This window comes from Opisthocomus hoazin, chromosome 3 (genome assembly GCF_030867145.1).
Source record: "Opisthocomus hoazin isolate bOpiHoa1 chromosome 3, bOpiHoa1.hap1, whole genome shotgun sequence".
NCBI lineage: Eukaryota > Metazoa > Chordata > Aves > Opisthocomiformes > Opisthocomidae > Opisthocomus > Opisthocomus hoazin.
Genome location: NC_134416.1, coordinates 87,863,204 through 87,885,182, shown reverse-complemented (window position 1 = coordinate 87,885,182; position 21,979 = coordinate 87,863,204). Strand labels below are relative to the sequence as shown.

General features: G+C 38.5%; 1 protein-coding gene across 1 annotated transcript in view; it reads right to left on the bottom strand.

Moving 5' to 3' along the window:
- LOC142360939 (uncharacterized) overlaps window positions 1-21,979 on the bottom strand; it is a 107,351-nt gene that overhangs the window by 67,901 nt on the left and 17,471 nt on the right. The gene's annotated exons all lie outside the window — the stretch shown is intronic.

Here is a 21,979-nt window from a genome sequence, read left to right as displayed (position 1 = left end):
CTTTAAGGGGAAGGGAAGTTATGTGCACATGCAAGATATTCTGTGCCTATGTAGAACACTCTAGGATACTATTATAATTAAACCACCATCATTAAGCAGTTATCAAGATGAGAAAACTTAGATACTGTACAGACATCTTAAATTCAATTACATTAGGAAAAAACACAGCTATAGGAAAAGTTAAATGGAAATCTTTTTAAAACATCTTTATAAACACCATTGAAATTATGGTGGAAATTATCCATACAATTTAGTCAAACAAAATGCATCGCATAATAACAGTATTAACTTTTTCTTTTCAGTTTAATGCTACATTATTATATTTAGCTGCTATTTTAGAAACTAATTTGTGTTGATGGCTCTGGAGAAAAAACAAGCATTAAAGAAATAATTTAATTCCTTCTGAGCTATGTTTGATTCAAAAATATTTCTTTTAGAATGTCCCAGTACTACAGAATCTGACTAGAAATCCACCTTGAACTGTGTGCACTTTGACTAAGTCTCTCCCCAAGGCAAAATGATCCTACATACAGCAAGGTTTTATCCCAGTCTTCTAAATGACTTACATAGAATGTACCCAATATAACTGGACCAGAACGTCAACCATGATAGAAATTATGATCAAGACATAGAGGATACATAATGAGAACCTTATCTATTTTACAGTGGACTGCTATTGGTAGGGGAGTACCTTTAGGGGGTTGCTTACAGAAATCAGGTCTCCTGACTTTAAAGAACATAAAGAGAACGAGAGAAAGAAAGAGAGAGAGAGAGGGAGAGAAAGACTATGCAATTTCTTGTAGAGTGTTCTCCTTCCAGCTTGTTATACTGTATGACATAACGGATACTAGCTGTGTTTAAGGTGTTCAAGTAGCGTTATAATAGGCTGCCTGGCTGCCTTTGGAAAGAAATTTCACAAATTTTCTTTCAAAATTGAAGACATGGCTTTATTCCTCTGGTTCCACAGTATAAAACAGAAATTAAAAAATTGCCATAGCTTGTTTCTGGAAAACCAATACGTGGTTGCAAGATGTGCTGGGAGTTTGAGGGATATCCCCTTATCAGAGACAATCTCCTGATAACATACTTTGCTCTATTGCCCATAGATGCATGTAAGACACAGCAAGACAAACGCAGGCTTCCTTTTCTGTTGGTGTCAACTACTGATCAGTAAAATACTCTTCATCTGAAATTTCCTCCCCAAAGGCGACATATGCTGTGAGCAGCAAAACTTTCTGCCTGATACTAAGAAATCCTGAAACTTCCTGCTAATTACTGCACAGCATCATGGCAATACATTGCTCTAACAGTGTAAAAATTGAGCTCAAATGAGACAGTGGCCATCCTTTTCCTGGTAGGAATGTTGCTTTGCAGTACTGAAAGTGTAATATAATAAATTCATTACATGTTTTCTGTGTGCTTTGGATAAAAATGTGATCCGGGTCTACATTTTTCAATGGGGGCATTTCCTCTCATACGCATTCAGAATTGCTGTCCCAGGTGTGACTAAATGACTCCAGTATGAGTCAAAACACAAAACAGTGTCACCGTGAGAAACACCATTATCGGAAAATAATGAGAAGCAGAGGAGTAGCTATAGGATGTTGGGGTACAAAAAGGAAATTGTGTCCACAAACAATTCCCTGCAACAGACACGCTCATTTGTGCGGCTACACAGATAGGAGAGAGGGATAGCATAGTGTGCTGGCCTAAGACATCAGCACCCTCAGAGAAAGCTTTGTCTACTGAAAGAGCAGAAAGTGTGGACATGGAAAAGACAAATTCCTTTTTACTTGTAAAATATATAGCTAATGAACATCCACATGAATCTTTACAGTTTCAAGGATCTTTTGGTATGGCTCTTACATAACTATAATATCATCAGCCTGAAAAAGAAAAACAACCAAGAGAAGCAATTATATTTAAAAATTAAAATATTTCAATGGCAGTAGATTATTTTTGGACTGCACCCCAAACCAAAAGAAAGTTTTCTTCAAGAGTGAAGTGGCACATACTTATAAAAGATGGCAATAAACTTGTTCATTTCAAATACAGAGAAGTATTACACTACTTATCCGCCACACGCACAATTTCTAAGTGACTTTCTAAAGGACACTCGGCTGTGAGACTTCACCCATACAATAAGGATTCCCAGGAAGAGGGGAACTGACTTTCTAGTAGCTTGCACCCCAGAATTTCCCTGTGCAGGGGCAAATAACTGAGATACTTCCCCTCTGTTCAAACCCACTTGACAGAATTGGCCAGCAGGTTCAGAAGTCACTAGAGGTAGAGTGACAGGCAGCTTGATTGTACTTTCCTAAAAATCTGGCTAAGAAGTAAACCCTGATGTTCAGGAGCCATTAGAGCAAAGTTTCCAAAGCAGAAGAATAATGCATTTGGGCAGAACAAAAGACTTGTTATTTTGCCATCTCTGATAAACGATAGTTGGCAGGTATTGAACTTACCATGCAAATAACTTCTCTGGAATTTTATTTCCTGTCTATATTTGTCTGCTAGTGTAATCGTAAATAATACAATTTGTTAAAATTTTTTTTAAAAGCTCTTATAATCTTTTTTTAACTGTCTTTTTATAAAGATATGAATCTACTTTTTCTTGGAAGCTTTAGATTTTTCATCAAAGAATTCCAAGTACCTGAAAGACACAACTGCAGTTTTTCAAAGAGCCAGGCTCACCCAGACAATATAGGTAAGAAACACCTAATCTTCAAAAGGAACCACAGAGGTGATTCCCAATTTAAGCTTTAGGGTTCCCTTCTTCTGCTGAAAGGATTGATCACTTAGGGGTGGGGGGGAAATGTGGCAGTCAGTTTGCCAATCAGCCTTAACCGGTCTTATATTTCTACCTGTCCGTTTAGAGTAAAGACATGTACACAATCCTAGAGGACAAAATCCCATTATCTTCGACCCATAAGGTTTTCAACTACTGGTCTGAATTCAGACAAGATTTCACTGGCTTGCAGTAGACTGTGCTTCTTTGACTCAGTACGATTGGTAAGTCATTCAAATAGAAACACCTAAAAAATAGTCATATCTTCCCCACCTGGAAAAACCAGGCGTTGTCCAAGCTCAGTGTGACAGACGAACAGCACTACTGAGTCTGATGCTCCTTCCCTCTCCAACAGCTCCTGGTATAGCAGAATCCTTATCAGTCTGTCCTTCCTATAGAAAGCTTTTTGTTTATTCACAAAGTCTAATAATCAGATACATTTACACAGCATTGATTTTGTTTAGCCAAGTAGCCTGCTCACTTTCCCAAGAATTCCTGTAAGTTTGGAAGCAGTGTATGGATTTAAAAGCCTAAAGAAGGGTAAGGTTTCCAAAGGTACTGAAAGAATTCAGCTGCTGAAATGCAACTAGAAAGAGTGCTGTGGTTACAGGATACAGACTACTCCGAAAACCTCTGCCTCTGTTCAGACAATAATGTTCTTTCAGGCTCTCAGTATTTTACAGCTGCTTTTTCCTGCTTAATATGTAGCTTTAATAATCTTTGTTTCCTTAAGGATCAACCTAAAATTTACTTGATTCACAATGCATCAGAATTTACACTTACGTTAAAAATTCAGTTTTCACATCTCCTAGTTGCTTGTTGGTGATATTTTAGTTGTGTAACCTTAAAATTGTATTAATACACTGTGTTATTTTTTATTTTGCTTCCGTTTTATCCTGGAGGCAAATTAGTGCACAGGTCATATTTGATGTTATACTGTCAGCTTGAAGACTTCAAATCACTACACAAAAGAAAGATAGAAGGTTTTGGTGGTTTAGGTGTTGGGTATTTTTTGTTTGCTTATTAAAGAGTTTTTGCTTGCTGGGCTCAAGGTTTGAAGGTAAAATTTACAAAGAAAACGCCTTTTGTCAGTGAACCTTCTGCTATATTTTTAGAGGCACTCAGCAAATTCCAGCAGCATGTTTCTAGACACAAAAGACAAATACAACCACTTCATGACTTCTATTTGCTCTCTGTTTGTGGGTCATGAGACTCATTGCTGAGCTTGTCAGAGAGTTGGCTGTGGCATTTAATGAAGGTCATCAGCAACTTCATATTTCCCATAGCAAAAGAAAGAGTCTGCTCCAGCTTTGTTTTATGGGTGTGGGCTGTTGGTTTGGGGGAATTTTTTTCCTTCTTTTGGGGCATTGATTGGAATCTGGGGCTGGAGTTAGTGGCTAAACTCAGTTACTGCGAAATAATCAAATTAAAAATATGGAACAAGCTGGTGCTTTGAAAAATGTTGAATTACATACGTTTCTTTTTTTCAGAGGAATCATTTAACATTCAAAATAAGTATTAAATTTCCCTTCAATTTGAAAGTTAAGAGCCATTCATGAAATTAGGGAGAATAGTCATATTATATTATACCCTGTCTCTTGTATGTCTCGGGAGGGCTGTGACTTGTCATAGCATGAATGAACCTGGAAGAATGATTGCTTGCTGCTTCTAACAGAAGATGCATAGCTAAGATGCTCATTAATGAGGCAAAGGAAATTAATTGACACGTCTAACTGTTCTTTTAATATAGCCTTTAAGCCTTGATGTGCCAATTGTCAAATTACCTCTGACGTTCTTTCTTTCTCTCAGTGATCTTGTGTTGCATTGCTGAGAGAGAGAAACGACATCACTTCCCTTGGCCTCTGAATGCGTACTTTCTGGGCAAGGGTGTTAGATCTCCAGAAAAATGAGATGTATTAGCCCAGCTGCCTTAGCGTCTCTCCAGATCAGGTCTAACCTCTCTGACTGCAGTACTCCAGCTTTGTCACTGCTCTGTGTTAATGATGCATCTTTCCTGGGGCACAGAGTAGTAAAAAAAACAAGCTTAAAAAAGCCTGAATGTGTCAGCCTTTCTGCATGTTGTCACTGCTCTTGAGCACTCCTTTGACCGAAGCCAAAGTTTCTTTCAGTAAGTCAGGATCTTCTCTACTGCTGCTTTACCAGCAGTGGTCTCTCCTCTGGAAGAGATTGACTTTTCCACCCTGCGATAGCTTTGTATGCTTTCTCCAACATAGCCAATGAAAGAGCATTCCTCTTAGAACTTCCATTCTTTTCACATTATTACCACCCAATCCAGGCGAGCAAAAAGCTGTTTTCAATCATTTGCCTGTTAGTCAACGCTTTGCCTGACAGCAAATCCTTTGATCAAGATAGTTATACTGTGTATATAAGCTCATTAAGATATTTTTAATTTTATATTCAATAATCTCAGCCGTTCTTTTTAGAGCATTCATATATATGGGCCTTCCCATAAGAAACAAATTTGCATGTGCTGCAGAGCATAAATACACTCAATCCAATAGTCAAGAAAGTACTCCAGAAGTATTGTCCGTAGAGCTGCGTGTGTGCCGTAAGTCCAAGGCATCTAGAGAGCACCAGATTTCTTGTACGTTTGAAGGCTATTAGTCCACACAATAGATGTAACATGTCTCAAGCAGAGGAAAATTGCCTCAAGCATCTAGAATTGCCCCATGGGCTGTCAAAGGTCCAGACATCTTGAACAAGTGTTGAAAGTCTTCAGCTTCCACCCAGGCCCAGAACTGACAATCTGGGAAAAGCCAGGTTCTATGAAGTTGGGTGAGAAGTGAACGTAAAATTCAGCAACATTTCTCTGAATGTCATTCTATTATGTGATAATTTTTGAATACTCCAACCAATCAGTACTAAAAATTCAAAGAATACCACAGCTATCATTAGCCTGAACTCTGCTGATTCTGAGAGAAACTGAAACAAGAGATCAGGGAAAATAAAAGAGAATGGGCAGAAATGGCAGAGAGGGAGTTTGCAAGCAAGGATGAAGGTACATAAAAACCATCCACGTGAAGCAGAACAAAGGTGAAGGTCTGTATCTATAACATTTTTCAACGATACACATCAGAATAAGAATACAATAAGGATGATGAGACACAGACAGCAAGAACATTCTCAAAGGTAAAGCAAGCAAGTAGCAGGTTGGGGAACTGTCCTTACTCTCTATTTTTCCTTCTTTCATGCTGAACTTAATTTTTTGTTGCCGAGATGTGGGAGTTACACAAGGTAATTACCAATGCAGGCAAAGATAATCTGTGTTACTTATTTCATGCTGCACGGGATCTCACTTTAACTAATACATGCAGGTGTCTTAGAAGTTTTTAACTGCAGGATAAAGATGGATGAGAAGCAGCTTTCTCTTCATGTGAAAATTTTCAAAAGATAATTCTTACCCCAAATTGGGATGAAAATGTTGAAAACAAAAACGTTCATGTACTGTTATTATGGGTAGTAAAAGGATGTCTTTTAATCATTTGAAATGCTTTGAAATTATTTTGACCTTTTCAACAGAAAATGAGCCCTTCTGTAACATTTAAACATGTAAAACATAAGTAATTTCTAAACAAACATTCTTTTCAAAATACCAAGATGGAATAATTCAAGAGTCTCCAAGCTTTGTTCCAATTACCCTTTCCTGAATTGGAAGAAGAGTTAAGACCAGCTTTTTCCCATAATTTCATTTTTTGAAAGTCTTTGTTTTCCAGTGAAAAGCACTTTGTAAAAAAAAGCCTCAAACATGGCAGTAATACCACACATCCTTGATTCTGATGGGGTCATATGCTTCCTTCTTTTCAGTGGGCAGCTTGAGACAGACTGTAAAATACTGTTGTGTCTCACCCTATCCAGCACCCCTCTGCCAAGTGTTGTGGCAGATCATACAGTCCTTATGCTGAGACACTGTGCTCTGACTTGGTCAGAGGGCTGCCAGAGGCTGTGTGGGAGGACTGGGGAATGCTTGGCAAGTCACTGGGAAAGACGGCAATGGGGAGAGGTCCGAGGACTGAGCAAGTCACCCCCGGGATGACACTGACAGGCAAAAACCAAGTTTACACCACATGAATCAACCAGCTAAAAGGTGGTTGTGAATCTGTTTAACCAGTTAATGTTTAAGTACTGAAAACCCTGGACAGTTTCCTGCACTGAACTTTAAAAAGGTTTTTCCCACAAATCTTCCATTCCTCCTCAGTAACAAGTAAGCTGGTACTCAATTGTGGAAAAGGGCTTGGACAACAAACTGGTTAGATTTATTACGAGCAGAGTTGGATGACACAGTGTTGGAAACACATGCAGCCAGCCTATGAGACTAAGGTTGGTTACAAAAGCATCCACCACTAGTCCATTTAAACTGAGAATGCCAAAGATGAGGAATGTTCGCTGTGAGCTACAGCTATTTAGGCTCTCTCACTGTAAATATGAACAAATCAGCACGCAATTGCAAATACATTACTTTTCACATTTTCTTTTTGTAAACAATGCACACTTCCTCCTATAAAAAGTGCAACTAAGCTTCAGTTTTTCAGCTGACATAACCGCCCTGCTGAAGCCACCAGACTTGCAAGTTAATTCACATTGGTGAAGTATCTGATGTGTTTTTATTTTGTTTATTTTCTTAATACGCACTGGATGGTTTTTATTCTGTCACTATATCTGAAGATTGTAATATTAAGATCAAGCTATCCTTCCAGTGCTGTTTAAGTACTAAAGCAATATATTGCTTTTATTTATCAGAATTATCAGAGTTCCATTCTGAGAAGTTAGTAGTAAGGCAACAAACAAAAGGACTCTTCCAAGTATAAACATTTTCTTTTTCCACTTTACTTGTGCGTAGGCTTATCCCTGAATAAAAGTCACCTCTGCTGGGTGAAAACGTGTTCTCTGTAGTCTTTGCTTTGAGAACTCTAATGAATACAAGGAGTGAAGGTGTGCTCTGAGTCCAAGACTCTTACACTAACCAGACCAGCAGACTCAAACTCAGCAGGAAAGCAGGCAACGCTCAGTAAACCTGGTTCATGTGGAGGCTGCAACTTTATTAAATGTAAACCACATTATGGGCTTATTTAAATTAATGGGCACAGTGGGTGCTCAACACCTCTGAAAGAGTCTGCACTAGGGCTAGCCATAAAATTTTCCGTTGAGACTGTTGTGTGAAGGGGAGCTGAGACTTCTGACTAGCAGCATTTGCCAGAAAACTCCCTTTCTGTGGGAATTTTTTTCTTGACAAAATGTTCAGAATTTCGTGCTGAAAAAATAAAACTGTTTTGTTTCAGCAGTCCCTCTCATCAGAATTGGTAACCAGCTCTTCATTCGCACAGCCCATGCATTGTGTGAGGTGCTTTTGCCAGATCACCTCACTCTGATGGACCAGAGTCAAATGTCCCAATGTGTAACACAAAGGCTGAGAGACCACACTGCATGGGGGACACGTACACCGCCCGCCTGGGGAGTCTTGGCTTTGGAGGAAAATGGGGAGAGGAAATCCAGGTGCCATGCCCTCCACCCTCACCCCATTGTAGCCAGGTTTCCGTCAAAGAAACCGTGGAGGACAGGCAGGGTAGGAGACCACCCCATGACCTATCACTGCCAAGAGGACCAGAAGACAGGACTGCGGAGGGTACCATGGGGCCTGCCTATGCTACGGGGGGCATGCAACCAAGTGACAACCATTCTGAACTGAGTTGCTTAATTCTTCGGACTGGACATTTCAATTTCGTTGAAAAGTGATTGATTTCTGAGTGGGGGAAAAAAAAAGTCCTTTCCCTAAATTTCATTAACGGATTAGGGCAGTTAATTTAAGAATGGCTAAGGGAAAGTAGTGGGTGGTGTTTGAACTGCAGCTCACCATGGCTATGAACAGTGAAAATCTCTACAAAATACTCAGCTGAAAACCAAAGGACACTTTTCCAGTTAAAAGACAGGAGCACTGTGTTGTAATTGGTTCTTGCAAGAAATAGAAACATCTTCACTGAGCAAATGACAACTACTTGCATTATTGTCATACTTAAAATGTCAATGTTCAATGACTGCTTTTAGCTCATAATAATAAATTCTAGACTTTTAAACACCAAAACCAATAAAGCCACATGGAAAGAATGTTTTTCATTGAAATAAAAATTATCCCAAATACAGACCCAAAGTATCATTATTAAAAGTAACAGAAACACCACCAAAGTCATTTTAATTGCAAATAAATAAGTATGGGAAGATCACAAAACTGTGGCAATTAGGAAATTAAAATTAAGAATTACATAAATTGACACATTAAACTGTACCAAATAAGAACATATTTATACACAAATACTTGTAAATAAATAGAACTACTTTTCTACTTTCACATTTTGTGTAACCCCCAATTCTTGTGAATGTAAAAGAAAAAACATATTGAGGATGGCCTGTAATAACTTAAAAACATGGTCTTTTGAGTTAAAGTATTTTATATTCCTGTTTCCACTCATTTAAAATGGCAAGATAATGATTCACAGAATCACTGATAAACAGCAACAGTGTCCTTTTTATTTGCTTCCTAACACTCCTGGAAAGCTTTATAGTAAACAATTTAGAAGATAATGAAAGGTAAAACTTCCATCTGAAAAGGTTTGATTCAACAAAATTATTGGGACAATCACTTAGGTTAAGTGTTTAGCCCAGAGGGCAGCATAAAAAGTCATCAAAATTCAAACCATGCATAAATGATCTCAACCTGCAGTGTCTATTTATACCACACAACATGTTAGTCACATTTTTCAATGCAGATTGAAAGTAGTGATGAAGTAACAGATAAGGATGAAAGACTGAGTATGTGCTATGCCACCCATGTATAATTCAGTTGCTGGCAAACATGGATTAGAAAGTATCCTGCAACAGCATGTGTTTTTCAACTGCCTGAGAAAACCTGTCAACCACTAACGAGGAAAATGGGCCAACAATGAAACCAGAAATATTTCACATACACAAATTAGCCAAGTAAAGAAGAGAGAGTTAATAAATCAGTGAGTCTGAAGCAAGGGTTTAAAGACAACAAGAAACGCAAATATAGATCAAAATACTATTAGACTTTCATATATTTTTAGGTTTGTTTAGGTCTGCTGTTTCTTTAAAAAAATCCCTGGCTTTTTTAAATCCAGAGAACAAAACAGCATCAGTGCAAAAGGCACCATTTTTGTAAAGCCAAAATCTTAAAAATTTGGTGAATACCACATAAAGAAAGCTTTAGTGCAGACTCTCCATTTAAAGTGTAGAATACTGTCCTCAACCTCTAGGAAGAATCACAGTGGAAAAAAGGTTATGTTGCTTCTTTTTCCAGCTGAAATTCTTGCCTTACTTATTTTGGAGAGAAGCTTTCAGTGATGAATTAAGAAAGAAGAACTGTAATTTTTCTTTTTAATTCTAAACAAAGACAAAACCTTTACCTGATGACAGCCACTGAAAGAAAATAATAACTACAGTACATTGTGTTATTTATCAGCTGATTATGGATCACTCCACTGAGCAGATCAGCTGTTCTCATACACCTGCTACATTTTTTGCCTAAACTAATAGAATCATCTTCTTAAGTGTGTAGAACCATTAAAATGACTGCAGCGACACTGACCTTCAGCTGAAGTTCTGTTGTTGCTAAATGGTAAATCCAAATGATTAATTGGCATTCCTTTTTTTATTATTCTAGAAGATTCCAAGGTGCTGGATGAACTAATAACATTGCCAGTTCATGCTTCAGAGAGATCGTAAGATAACGCTGAAACAGCGTAACAGAAAAATAAACACAAATGCAAACTGAAAGCCATGTATGGGGCTGTGTTTTCGTTCCACATGACTCTAGTCTGGGCAGTTTCAGGTTATTACCACTCTAAGCAAAGCTAGATGTTAGTGTTAGCCTTTTTACAGAGGATTAGATTAGAGGAAAGACTTCGCAGACATCGTGAGGAGTTGTCTCCAAGTAAAAAGAATACGTTAAAGCTGCACATGGAAGTAGTAGCAAGGGGATGTGAAAGCTGATACGTGTGGATGTAGAATAACATCACCACAAGACATGCTATTGAAAAGTAGAGGGAGGCTAAGTGGTAGAGGACATTACAAATGACTGGGAAAGATTATAATATGACAGATGCTTCCAATGATAGCTAGTTTAAATACCATTAGGTACATTATATTTCAGGTGTAGACTGTCTACAGTGTGATGGAAAGTACTGCAGTAGGTTAGCATGAACATTTACTCTTCAGTCAGAGTAAATTCTCATCACTCCGCTGTAAATGGCACTTTAACAATTTACCTCAGCTGAGGATCTGCCCCTTTGTATTCCTCCAGCATTCTCTGTCTTTAGCAAAATATTCAGAACAGATGTTAAAGCTGATGGAACTTAAGCAAGTTTGTGCTGACTCATTGCCCCAAAAGAGAAATTAGAACCAAGTTAATGAATGTTCAAGCATTATACAGGATTTCAAGTTTATTTTGCTGTTCTTAGCTTCCCATTTTTTTTCAAAAAGGGTGATATTAAATAAAACATTTTTCCCAATTAGCATTTTTACATCTTTATAGTTAGTGTAATGCTGCCATTCTTCCAATGAAGTCTAGGAAAATAGAAGAATGAAGCCCGAGTGCGTTATCTTGAGATGATTTTCTTGTAATGTTAGTAAACATTTTGATGCACGATGTTACTAGTAGCACTATTCCTTCTTGTCTTCCCTCACTTAATGAAAATCTGTGACATAAATACTACGAGGCAGTACTGCTTGCATGACAAATTCCAAGCCAATAAGTCTTGCAGTTGCCAAGATGTAAGCTCCGAAACTTGGCATTTGGTATTTAGAACTAGATAACCTTACTATAGTAACTACATTCACTGTATCTACAAGAGGGATGAATAAATCAACAATAATTGAACTACTAAAAGTGTCTAATTTCCAGCATAGTGCTTCAAGCAACAACTGAAATTAAAAAACTGTTAAAACACAGCTACATACCCATACAATCATGTCATGAATGCACTGAAGCAAAGGTTAACAAAAAAGAATGAATATGCATTCTTTGCTAAAAGAAGCGTTCCTTGATCTACAGTACTGATGAACTGTATAAATGTCAGGTCCCATCTAAGTCCTGCAGAGCTTGGCGTTCCCAGTAGCAAAAATTTTTTATTGTTCCTGTAACATTACTCAAAGTAGGGAAAAGGCTGCTCCTGGTGCATGTAGAATACAGCCCGTTTTCCCAAGCCTGGCAGTGTTTCCAAAGTTAGCACTGATCATAAACCCTTGAAATGTGGCTGGTATCTCCAGGGCCTGATCCAAAGCCTAGTGAAGGCAAAAGGGAAGATTCCAAATGGCTGCAGTTTTATGCCGGCTAGGCTTAAAAAAAATCACTTCTTTTGCCACTTGATTCCACAACTGACAATTTCTTACTTAGTCCAAGTCAGATTTCACTGAATTTACCATCCTCTCGTCTTTTCTCCCACTGTTAATTTTTATTTAAAAAGTACAGGTCTGGAAATCTTTAGGAAAATAGCACAGTGGGTTAAATGGGCTCAGTGCTTTAGAGAAACAAGATAGTCTAATAAACAGAGCTTGTAATGTAATACTTTTCCGTCCGAACATGAGGAAGAACTTCTTCCCTCTGAGGGTGACGGAGCACTGGAACAGGCTGCCCAGGGAGGTTGTGGAGTCTCCTTCTCTGGAGATATTCAAGACCCGCCTGGACAAGGTCCTGTGCAGCTTGCTGTAGGTGACCCTGCTTCGGCAGAAGGGTTGGACTAGATGACCCACAGAGGTCCCTTCCAACCCCTACTATTCTGTGATTCTGTGATTCCAGACTAATACACAAGAGAGAACCTACCGTTGGGACACCAGCCTGTTGTACATCATTTTGAAAACTCCCTCCCAGAATTAATACAGAATGATTATTAGCATAGCATAGATGCATTCACCTGAGGAACTAACTAAAAATAATAGCCAATTTACCAATGAACTAGAGTAGGATTTTTAATCTCCCATGACTCCACAGATCAGTGGCAGTACACTACAGAATCACATCTCTGTGACTGCAACACAGCTCACATTAAGCTTTTGGGTGCATGCAATCAATCACAAGGAATTGCTGGAAGCCACTGAGATACTGGATGGAACCATTCCTTGGGCCACCATGTGGACAGTCCTGCTACTTTTTTAATATCTGGGCTGCTCATTTAGTAGGTACTGACTGGAAATATGCTTCCTTGATATTTTTATCTGAAGCCACTAAAAGATCATTTGCTTTCCAAGATTAGCTATGGACCTTCTTTTGGGACCTCAAATCTGGAAATTCAGTATTTATACAATGTTGGCCTTAAGGAAAAATACAAGCATTATGGTTTTTAAGCCTTTTAATTGTTGCATTTTTCCTGAAAGCTGAGGAAGAAGTGAGATCCTATCACAGTGGAAATGCTGGTTCTTCTAGCTATCTCCAGGAAAAATGGGAAATATCTTTGTGTACTTAACTATATAACACTTGTACAGACAGGGAAGTATTTCTCCAGATGGTGTGTGGGATAGTGAAATGCATGATGAACTGGACCAAATATGCATATTTCACCCTCTGACATTTTATAGGTCAAACTCTATATCTGATGTACATATGTTAAAGTCAGAGAGGGAAAGGCAGATACTCAGAGATGACAGAACCTTTCCTTTCCTCAAACTCTTGGCACCTCTAAGGCTAAGTTGAATACTTGTGGCATGAACATACATCCAAGTGTCTTTCAGAAGATGAGGATCATGATAGAATGTTTTGAACTGGAAATTATTCCAACTTTGACATACTATAACATACCAGGCAACCAAAGATGTTAGAAGTGCCTTGTACTACATTTAACTGAAATGCAAGGCAAATACAAACAGACAGTTACCCTGCATATAATGTTACGTATAATGGTTAAGGGTGGCATTGTTTCCTCTATGTAAAGTAAGCTTCACAGGGAACAGTAATTTTTGGATTAATGGACAAACAATGCAGAACAAATTACATCAGTAGTTAGTCAAAAGCTCTGTAAAATAGCTTGTTCTCTGTTTCTGAGTAATGGGTCTCATGAAGGAATGGGATTTTTTTTTCCCACCCCCAGCTCTCTTCCCCTGCAACTATTCAGACTGGAGGACTGACAGTCAGAGAGGGCATCTCTGCACATTGCGAGAAAGACACAGCATTCAGTACAGCTGCAAGAAAGAATAGCTGAACCAGTAGTTTCATCACTGTGAATCCTATAAAACAAAATGTCTGGCATGTTTTCAGGCATTATCTCTCAGCAGAGACTTAAAATAAAAACTGGGATAGATCTAGATACCAGCCCGAGAAGCTTACGAGGAGAAAGTACACCAGGGAGCTACCTAGTGTGTTTAAAACTAACCTCAAGACAGTGATTCACACCTTCATAACATTCAAGCACGACTACTGCAAATTCCCTCTTTGCTGGACTTCCTCTTACATGAAAATGCAGAGAGACTGCATTTTATTCAGAATTTTGTAATCAGACTCCCAAACCTGGCAGGTCAGGTTGGAGTTTTGGATCCAAGGCCAGGCAAATGGCAGATCCCCTCTGCTCTTTCCTATTCACTTTTATCATCTCTGCTTTGCCCCAATTTGTTATTGACAAAGAGAGAGATACTTTATTCTACCTAAAGCAAGGACAAAATACATGGGGTGAAATACAGGTCGTGCTAGGTGATTGAGAAGGAGGATTTTGACAGCATCCACATTTTATCATCACCTCTGAGGTGAGAAACAAGAGTCACCAGTTACAAGGCCCACATTTGCCCAAACGTGCTTGCTCCTGCTCTTCCCAGCTTACCATCACAGCTTCTTGCTCTTTGCGAAGTATCCCAGTCTGTACTGGAAACCTGTAAGGGTAGAGACTCTCCTAACTTATCTGTCTGTTTTGTCACATATCACTGTATATTTAATAATAATTATGTCTCTGTAGAGTTATTTTATTCTGATAGATTCAGAACTATCCCACCAGGTTCTTCAGCTACTTATTCATTTTGCTACAGGCTACAACAGAAAGAGTTAGAGAATTTACTGAAATAACAAAATCGTTTTACATACATATGGTCTAAGCTTCTATGCCACAACAGTGACAGATAAAAAGCAGCAATCTATCATATTTTTCTCTCCACACTCTACTCAATAGGATCCAAACTGTGGTACCCATTTTGTGGCTAATGCACATGTATAACTCCCACTTATTTACTGTAGTGCCCTGAAGACGTGACAGTTAGCTATGTAATGCACTTCTTATTTTTATTCATTCTATTCATTAGAGATGACTGTGTATGGTGCACTTTCAGCTTTACTTTTCTCCACTAGTCATCAGTAATGTCATCTTTCCTAGCTCATGAAAACAAAATACATATTAAATGACAAACAATAACCAAATCTCTCTCTACCCAATGCTTCACAGCCAGTTTGCCAAGTCTTCTGCCTTCTTAAGAGTCTGAATAAACCAAAGACAATAAACTAGATGACCCACAGAGGTCCCTTCCAACCCCTAACATTCTGTGATTCTGTGATTCTGTGTAAAGAGCAATTCAGCAACGTCAAAAACTGCTTTTGCGCTAAGCAGGAATCAAGGCTGAATGATGTGAAATGCCTGTGAGAAACACCAGCAGTACTCTCTCAGAACCATTTTGACTGCCCTCATGGCAAAAACTCCAACAACTTTGCGAGTCCAGGCTGCTCAGTGGCTGGACAGTCAATGTTCCCAGTATTTAAGAAGAGAAAATAGAAATTTCTGTGAAAAAGGTACGTGATCGCCATATTCCATCAGTATACCCAGCTTTCCCCTGACTATTGGCCAAATCATCTTTTTCATTTCTACTGAATAGGAGTTACCTGAGGGGAAGGACGAGAGCAGAAAAAGCATTTTGGCAGGGAATTATAAACATACTCTCCTGGAGAGGACTAGGTCAATCTGTGAATTGCTCCAGTGTCGGGGAGCACTTGCCTGCTCTTTCAGCTCCATTACACAGTGAGATGGCAACCACACAAGTCCCTTACCAACATCTCTAAGAAAACTTGGTTTTTACACTGAAGTTTCTCAATGGCTGAGCTCACTGCTCCTTTCTGCTCAAGAACTTTAAAGCCAGAAGAAAACAACAACAAAAAAAAAAAGCCAACCAGCAATCTTCCTGGCACCTTCAGTGAGTGATCACTTACTGATGATTTTCAGATTACACTCTCAACTGAGTGATTTGTATCTCCAATATCTCCTCTCCATTGCTCGAGGCCAGATTTCAGGTAGTAGAGTTCTGGAGGAGGAAGGGCAGCGGCTGCCAACCCTTTTCAGCATCCTGAACATATAAATAAAATTATCATCAAGTATAATTGTACTGAAGTCCATAGGTACTCACATTAGTAAATGATCCCTGTCACCATAACATCTAATTCCAGCAAAATCAAGTGTGTGCATAGATATTGGAGGACTTTGCAAAAAGACCACTGCAAAAGGCAGTTCTGAATAAAGAATCATATTGCCTTAGCATATATTTTCAATCCTTAAAATTATATTTGCCATTTGTTTCAGCAGTGTAGATAAATTTTGACATAATCTCTTTTGTTGATTTTAAGTTTGTTTCCAAACAGTTTGATCCCCTCAGTTTTCATCTCTACATCTGAATCATCAGTGGGAGAGACATCTTATTTCTCATTCACCTTTTACTTGTACCGTTTTACCACAATGCACTGGTACAGGGATATAATTCTTCAACTGCATTAGACAGCAAAGAAATACGGTCTCCCTAAAGGTAGGCAGTTCATTGGATTTTACCCTTTTATGAACTATACCATATAATAAAAGAAGCAACAAACATCTTCAGAAAAATCACAGGGAACAGGAAAGATGTCATAGCTATATTTAATGATTTGTATACGGGATAAGTTTCCAAGAAGTAAACTTCTACTGCAACAGAAAAATCCCAACAAAACAAAGACTAACTCCACAGGAATATGTACCAGTCTGCTGTAAAAATTTGATCTGCAAAGATGCGAGGAAATGCACCAACATAAACAGCGATCAGACATCTAAATACATGGAGGGAGGAATCCATAACCTGTGTCCTGCTGTGACTTGCCTGCAAAATAAAACTCCCACAAAGAGTACAGAATCAGGACTAATTCCAGTGTCACTCTGTGGTCACACAGTGAAAGCTTCAGCAATTTTGGGAATGGCATATGAAAGATTTGAAGACATTCAAAGAAAACAGTGGGACTTCTGATTTCTCCTGAGAGCTAAATCTTGCCCTGCCTTAAAACCTCCATCTTAAAAAATATTAACTATATTCCAGTTCAAAATGGGATTGGAAAAAATGAAACAGGTTTTAGGTGGAGTGCCAGCAGTTACTGAGGAACTCTTTCTTGAAGTAATTTTTAAATGATTAGCACTTTTTAAAGCAAGCAATAGTTAGTCTCCTTTTCACAAAGCAAGTTGAATGCTCACTCTTAATGGCAATATTTTATATCTAGTACATGAAGCAGATCCTACTAGAACAGCTATAAAAAACTGGTAAAATTTGACCTTTGATTTTAGATAAATGTTACATATTTGAATAAAAGGTTGCATTTATAGACAGCCACAGAATTCTTTTTTTTTATTTCAGTGAAATCTTTAGAAGAGCTCAAGGGAGAATCCAGGCAAACTTTTCAAACAGGCAACATTAATTTTGAACAAATTTTAAACACTCATACAAGGATTTCCCTCCAACATACAGTTCATCATCCTTCTCACTTGGTGTAAATTCAATCTGTTCTGTTTGTATGACATAAACAACACGCAGTTTCACAGGAATGAGGCAAACCATATGTGAAGGTGTTTTAGAAAGCACAACAGGGAATACAGCAAGCAAAGAAGCATCTGCATTTATTTCCATGTCAAATCACTTGTGTATTATAAAGGGAAAGTTTATCGTTTTTATTAAAAAACAACTTTACTATCTTGTGCTGTTTACAATTAACTCTTCCTGCCCTACAGTGTCCTCACAGACATGGCCAAAAAAACCCCAGCAGGTAAAAACATAAAGCCTACAGGTGCAGAAGCAGGGTTGCGAAGAGGTCTTCAACTCCCTCCGCCCTGCCCAGGCTGGTATACGCTGCCAAGAGTTTCTTCTCCACCTTCCCCTTGCTACTTCTCTTAGAAAGTGGCTGCTTCTGCTCCTGACAGCTGCAAGTGAGACCCAAAGCCTGGCCCACACCCCCTGCATTTCAGAGGTGTGAGAATATAGATCTAGGTAGGTTTTACTTCTTACTGATGCCTGCTCGCAAGGGGACCAGCGGCTCGTCTCCTGTCTCAAGATGTTGCCTGATCCTGCACTGGTGCTGAACCGACCAGCCTGCAGCCAAGCTGCCATGGGCATCACACCACACTGCTGCACGGGGTGCTGGGTATTTCCCCTACAAAAGGCAGCACCCTGCAATAAATTCTTTTTACAGAAGCCAGCCGGAGTTAGCGTAACACATTTGGAGTTCAAGAGAAAATATTTCAAAGCAGCATTTAGCCTGGGTATGAGCTACAGGCACATTGTTAAAAAGCTAATTGCATGGAGACAAAGGATGATCGTTACTTTTATATTAGTATGTAATATTAACCCTTGAGAGCAGTGCTTGATGATAAGTTGTTGGTGATTGAAACTGCTAGTTTATTCTTTATATTTAAACTCAAGCTTGAAGATTCCTAGAGTCACAGAAAGCATTTATGTCACTTTTTCTTTTTTATTAAGACAGATAGAAGTTTTTAAAATCTGGGATCTTTTTCCCATCTCCTCTAAAACTATGCATAAAAAGCAGTGTTAAAGTGCTTAAATTATTTCTCAGATCTCTATTTATTTTGTACTTCCAGGAAATCTGGTTTTATAGCGACAAATAGACATGAAAAACATTTTCTCTTCAAATTTTGCTTGTTTCAGGGAACAGATCAAAAGGGCTAGAAAGATTCTGACAGCAGGTTTTAGGCTGCAAGGGTCAAAATTCCTCCAACTTTATTCTTTCTCAAGGTTATAGATCTCACCTGTCTTATTCAGAAAACAGCCACTAAAAATTTTCTTGTTCTGCTGCAGGTTACACAGGCTTTTAGTTCCAGAAAAATTTCTGAATAAAGGAACGTGCACCGACGCTTTGGTGGGAGGAAAGGTCCTGGGGCTGGCTCTCCAGGAAGGTCTGCCAAGCGCTCTGTGGCTGTTTGGCAGCTACGGGGCTGTGACTGCGGCTGACCATGCCGACGGCATGCACCTCTCTGTTAATATCTGACCACACTCATCTGTTGTCTGAATCTCTTCTCTCTCATCTTATGTTTTGGACTCATCCCCCTCACCACCAATTCACTGGACCCAAAGAAAAGACTGCTGCTTTCAGCAGGGCTGTGTGTGGGCACAGTAGAAAAGTCACTCACGTATGCTGCAAAATCAAAGCTGAAGGCTGCGGGCTTCTGCAGCCAGAATGATCTGTTTATTACATATGCGTATAATGCCCACTGTAAGGAGGTTTGACTATGGCCTACGGACGTGAGACACCACTGTCAAATTAATACGAATGGAAAAGGACAAGCACGCTATAGCAATGGAAACAAAAAAAAAAATCACAATTATCAGAAAAATATTTGTAATCACAAAAGAAGATTTTGCTTGTACTCGCCAATCTCCCCTTTGGCAAGGCCTATAAGAAAAAAGAAGATGAGGGAGAGGAAAAAAGAGGGCAAAAAATACAGGAAGAGGCAGGAAGAGAGAGAGGAAAAAAAAAAGAAAGACAGAATGGATACTTTTGTCACAGTACAACACTAGCTTTTAATTAATACAAAGTATGTACAACTTTGAAGACTGTTGGTCTTGCAGTATTTTATGATAAATACATTTTATAGGATTTTGTTTTTAAAGAGGATTTTGTAAAATAACCTAGCCCAATAAATGATTTACCAGCGGCAATAAAAGATCAAGGAAATTGCTCAGATTGCATCTTGGCGCATCTAAATCTCTGAAGTTTATGGAGGTCTAAGCTGCCCCCAGATCTACAGTCCTATTAAAAATTTTTGTAGTAGCTAATTATCTTACATTGCATTTTTTAAAAGGTAGCAATCCTAGCAGAGAGGAAGGTCTGGAAACAGACAGAGAGGACTTGATGCCCTTTGATGGAGAAAGTAGGAGAGAAGGAAAGAAGAGACAGGGAGAAGTGAGGAACAACTGAAACATCATGCTGGTATGGCAACAAATGGAAATAACTCATAAGGTGTTGGATACTCCTTCAGTCACTCAGGGAAATTGAGTTAACTCTAAGTTTAAAAAAAAAAATATTAAGGACACACTCTTTACATGGTGTATAAAGTATAATATCTATATTACTTGACCAAGAACGGAGTAATTTGTTTTCCTATTTTTTTTCTTTCTGATAAAGATGACATTTTACTATTAGCGAAGCAGAAAGCAAAGAAATGCTCTCCAAATTCTGTTTTGTTCTAACCTCACGGGACTTTCACATAAGAAATAACTAAATAAAACTAGTGCCGTTCCTTTTTTCAAGCAGGATGACAGAGACAGTAAGTAGAATGGCATAAAGAAATAATAAAATACTACCCTCAGCTGTCTTCACAAAAGGACTGGCAGCACAGTCATGAAGAAGCAATGCCATGTAGCCTTTGTTTCATATCAGGAATATACGGTTCATGCCCTGAAACTTACTGTACTCAGACATACCTTTGCCTCTGCACAGAACCCTAGCAAAGCCAGTGTCTCTGTAGACATGGGGCTCCTAAGAAAGTACGAAGAAACGAAAAGGAAAAGCAAAAGGAAGAAAGAACCATCATTTTTTCTTGTTCCCCAAATCAGACAGCGAGACATGTGCCACTGTAACTCTGCAAGACACAGAAGAGAGTCAGGGCAGTTCACCACCACAGAAAGCAAGCATGTTGAGATAGAAGGGGTTGATGACAATTTGATTAATTTAATTTTTAAATTGAGGTAGGTAAAATGAAACAGTGGGAGCCGACGAGAATATTTGGATGAACACTGCTACTCTAAAATCTATTCTTAAATTATGGCCATGATGAGGGAGTCCTCCATTGTCCAAAATAACCACAATTAATTCAGCAGAATTATGGCAGTCTAATTATATGATTGTGTGTCACTTTTCCACTTGATTGCTGCCTCCTACAATATTCAGGGCTGACCACCTCTAGGGTGGAGTTCAGCTTCTTATAGTGAAAATGCACTTTGTGTCTGTAGGGTCTTTACATAACTCTCCGCCAGAGTTTGAAGATGCCAAGTGAATGTGGCAAGGGAAAGCAGGGAACAGGACAAGTGATGCTGAAGGCTTCTTGACTTGCCTGATAAGATAATCGCGCTTTCAAATGTTTTGATAGGGAACTCATTTAAAACTAACTTTTCACAGATATCCACCCCGTTCTGATGCTCAGTTTCTGGATGCTTTATTTGAAACTCTAGGGGCTGATTTGCAGAGTATCATAAGTGCCGGAGATGTACATTACAGCTGGGTTTTGAACTTTCAAAATATAATACAGAGCTGCGTGAAAGACTATCAGATCATTTCATTCAGTCAAGGGTTAAGTTTTCATTGTTTTTCACTAATTACAAATAACTGTCCAAATTTTGCAATTACCCCAAAGATGAATTACCAGGAAAAACAATTATAAGTAACTGAAAAGGTTTCATTTTGATGCAGTCTTTTTAATTTCACTTTAATTCATCTTTTCATTTTAAGTCATTCCCCGTATGTGTATTTTATAACAGAGAAAGGTAAGAGTAAGTTACTTCCAAGAAAGGTAGTATATTGCTCTTAAAATGTTGAAAAGATTTTGCTAGAAATCCTCTTTCATTTCTTCCCCTGACACAGCTTCTCAAAGCAACACAGCAATCTCAAAATTGCATTCTTGGGCAAAAAATACTTCCAATTTTTTTCTAATCAATTTCAATCATTAATAATACTAAGGAGTCAAAGAAAAATCAAGTCTTTGGTTACTGATAAGTGCTAGAAATATCTTTTCCTCATATCCCTCTCAATGAATGTGAAGTAATACCTTTTCCTTACTTCACAATGATTTTGCAAAGAAAAAGTAACTCTTATGTGTAAAATTCTCTTGGGAAGGAAAGTATGAGGAAATCAGTAATCCTGAATTCCAGGCAGGGCCTGCATACTGTAAACAAGGCCAG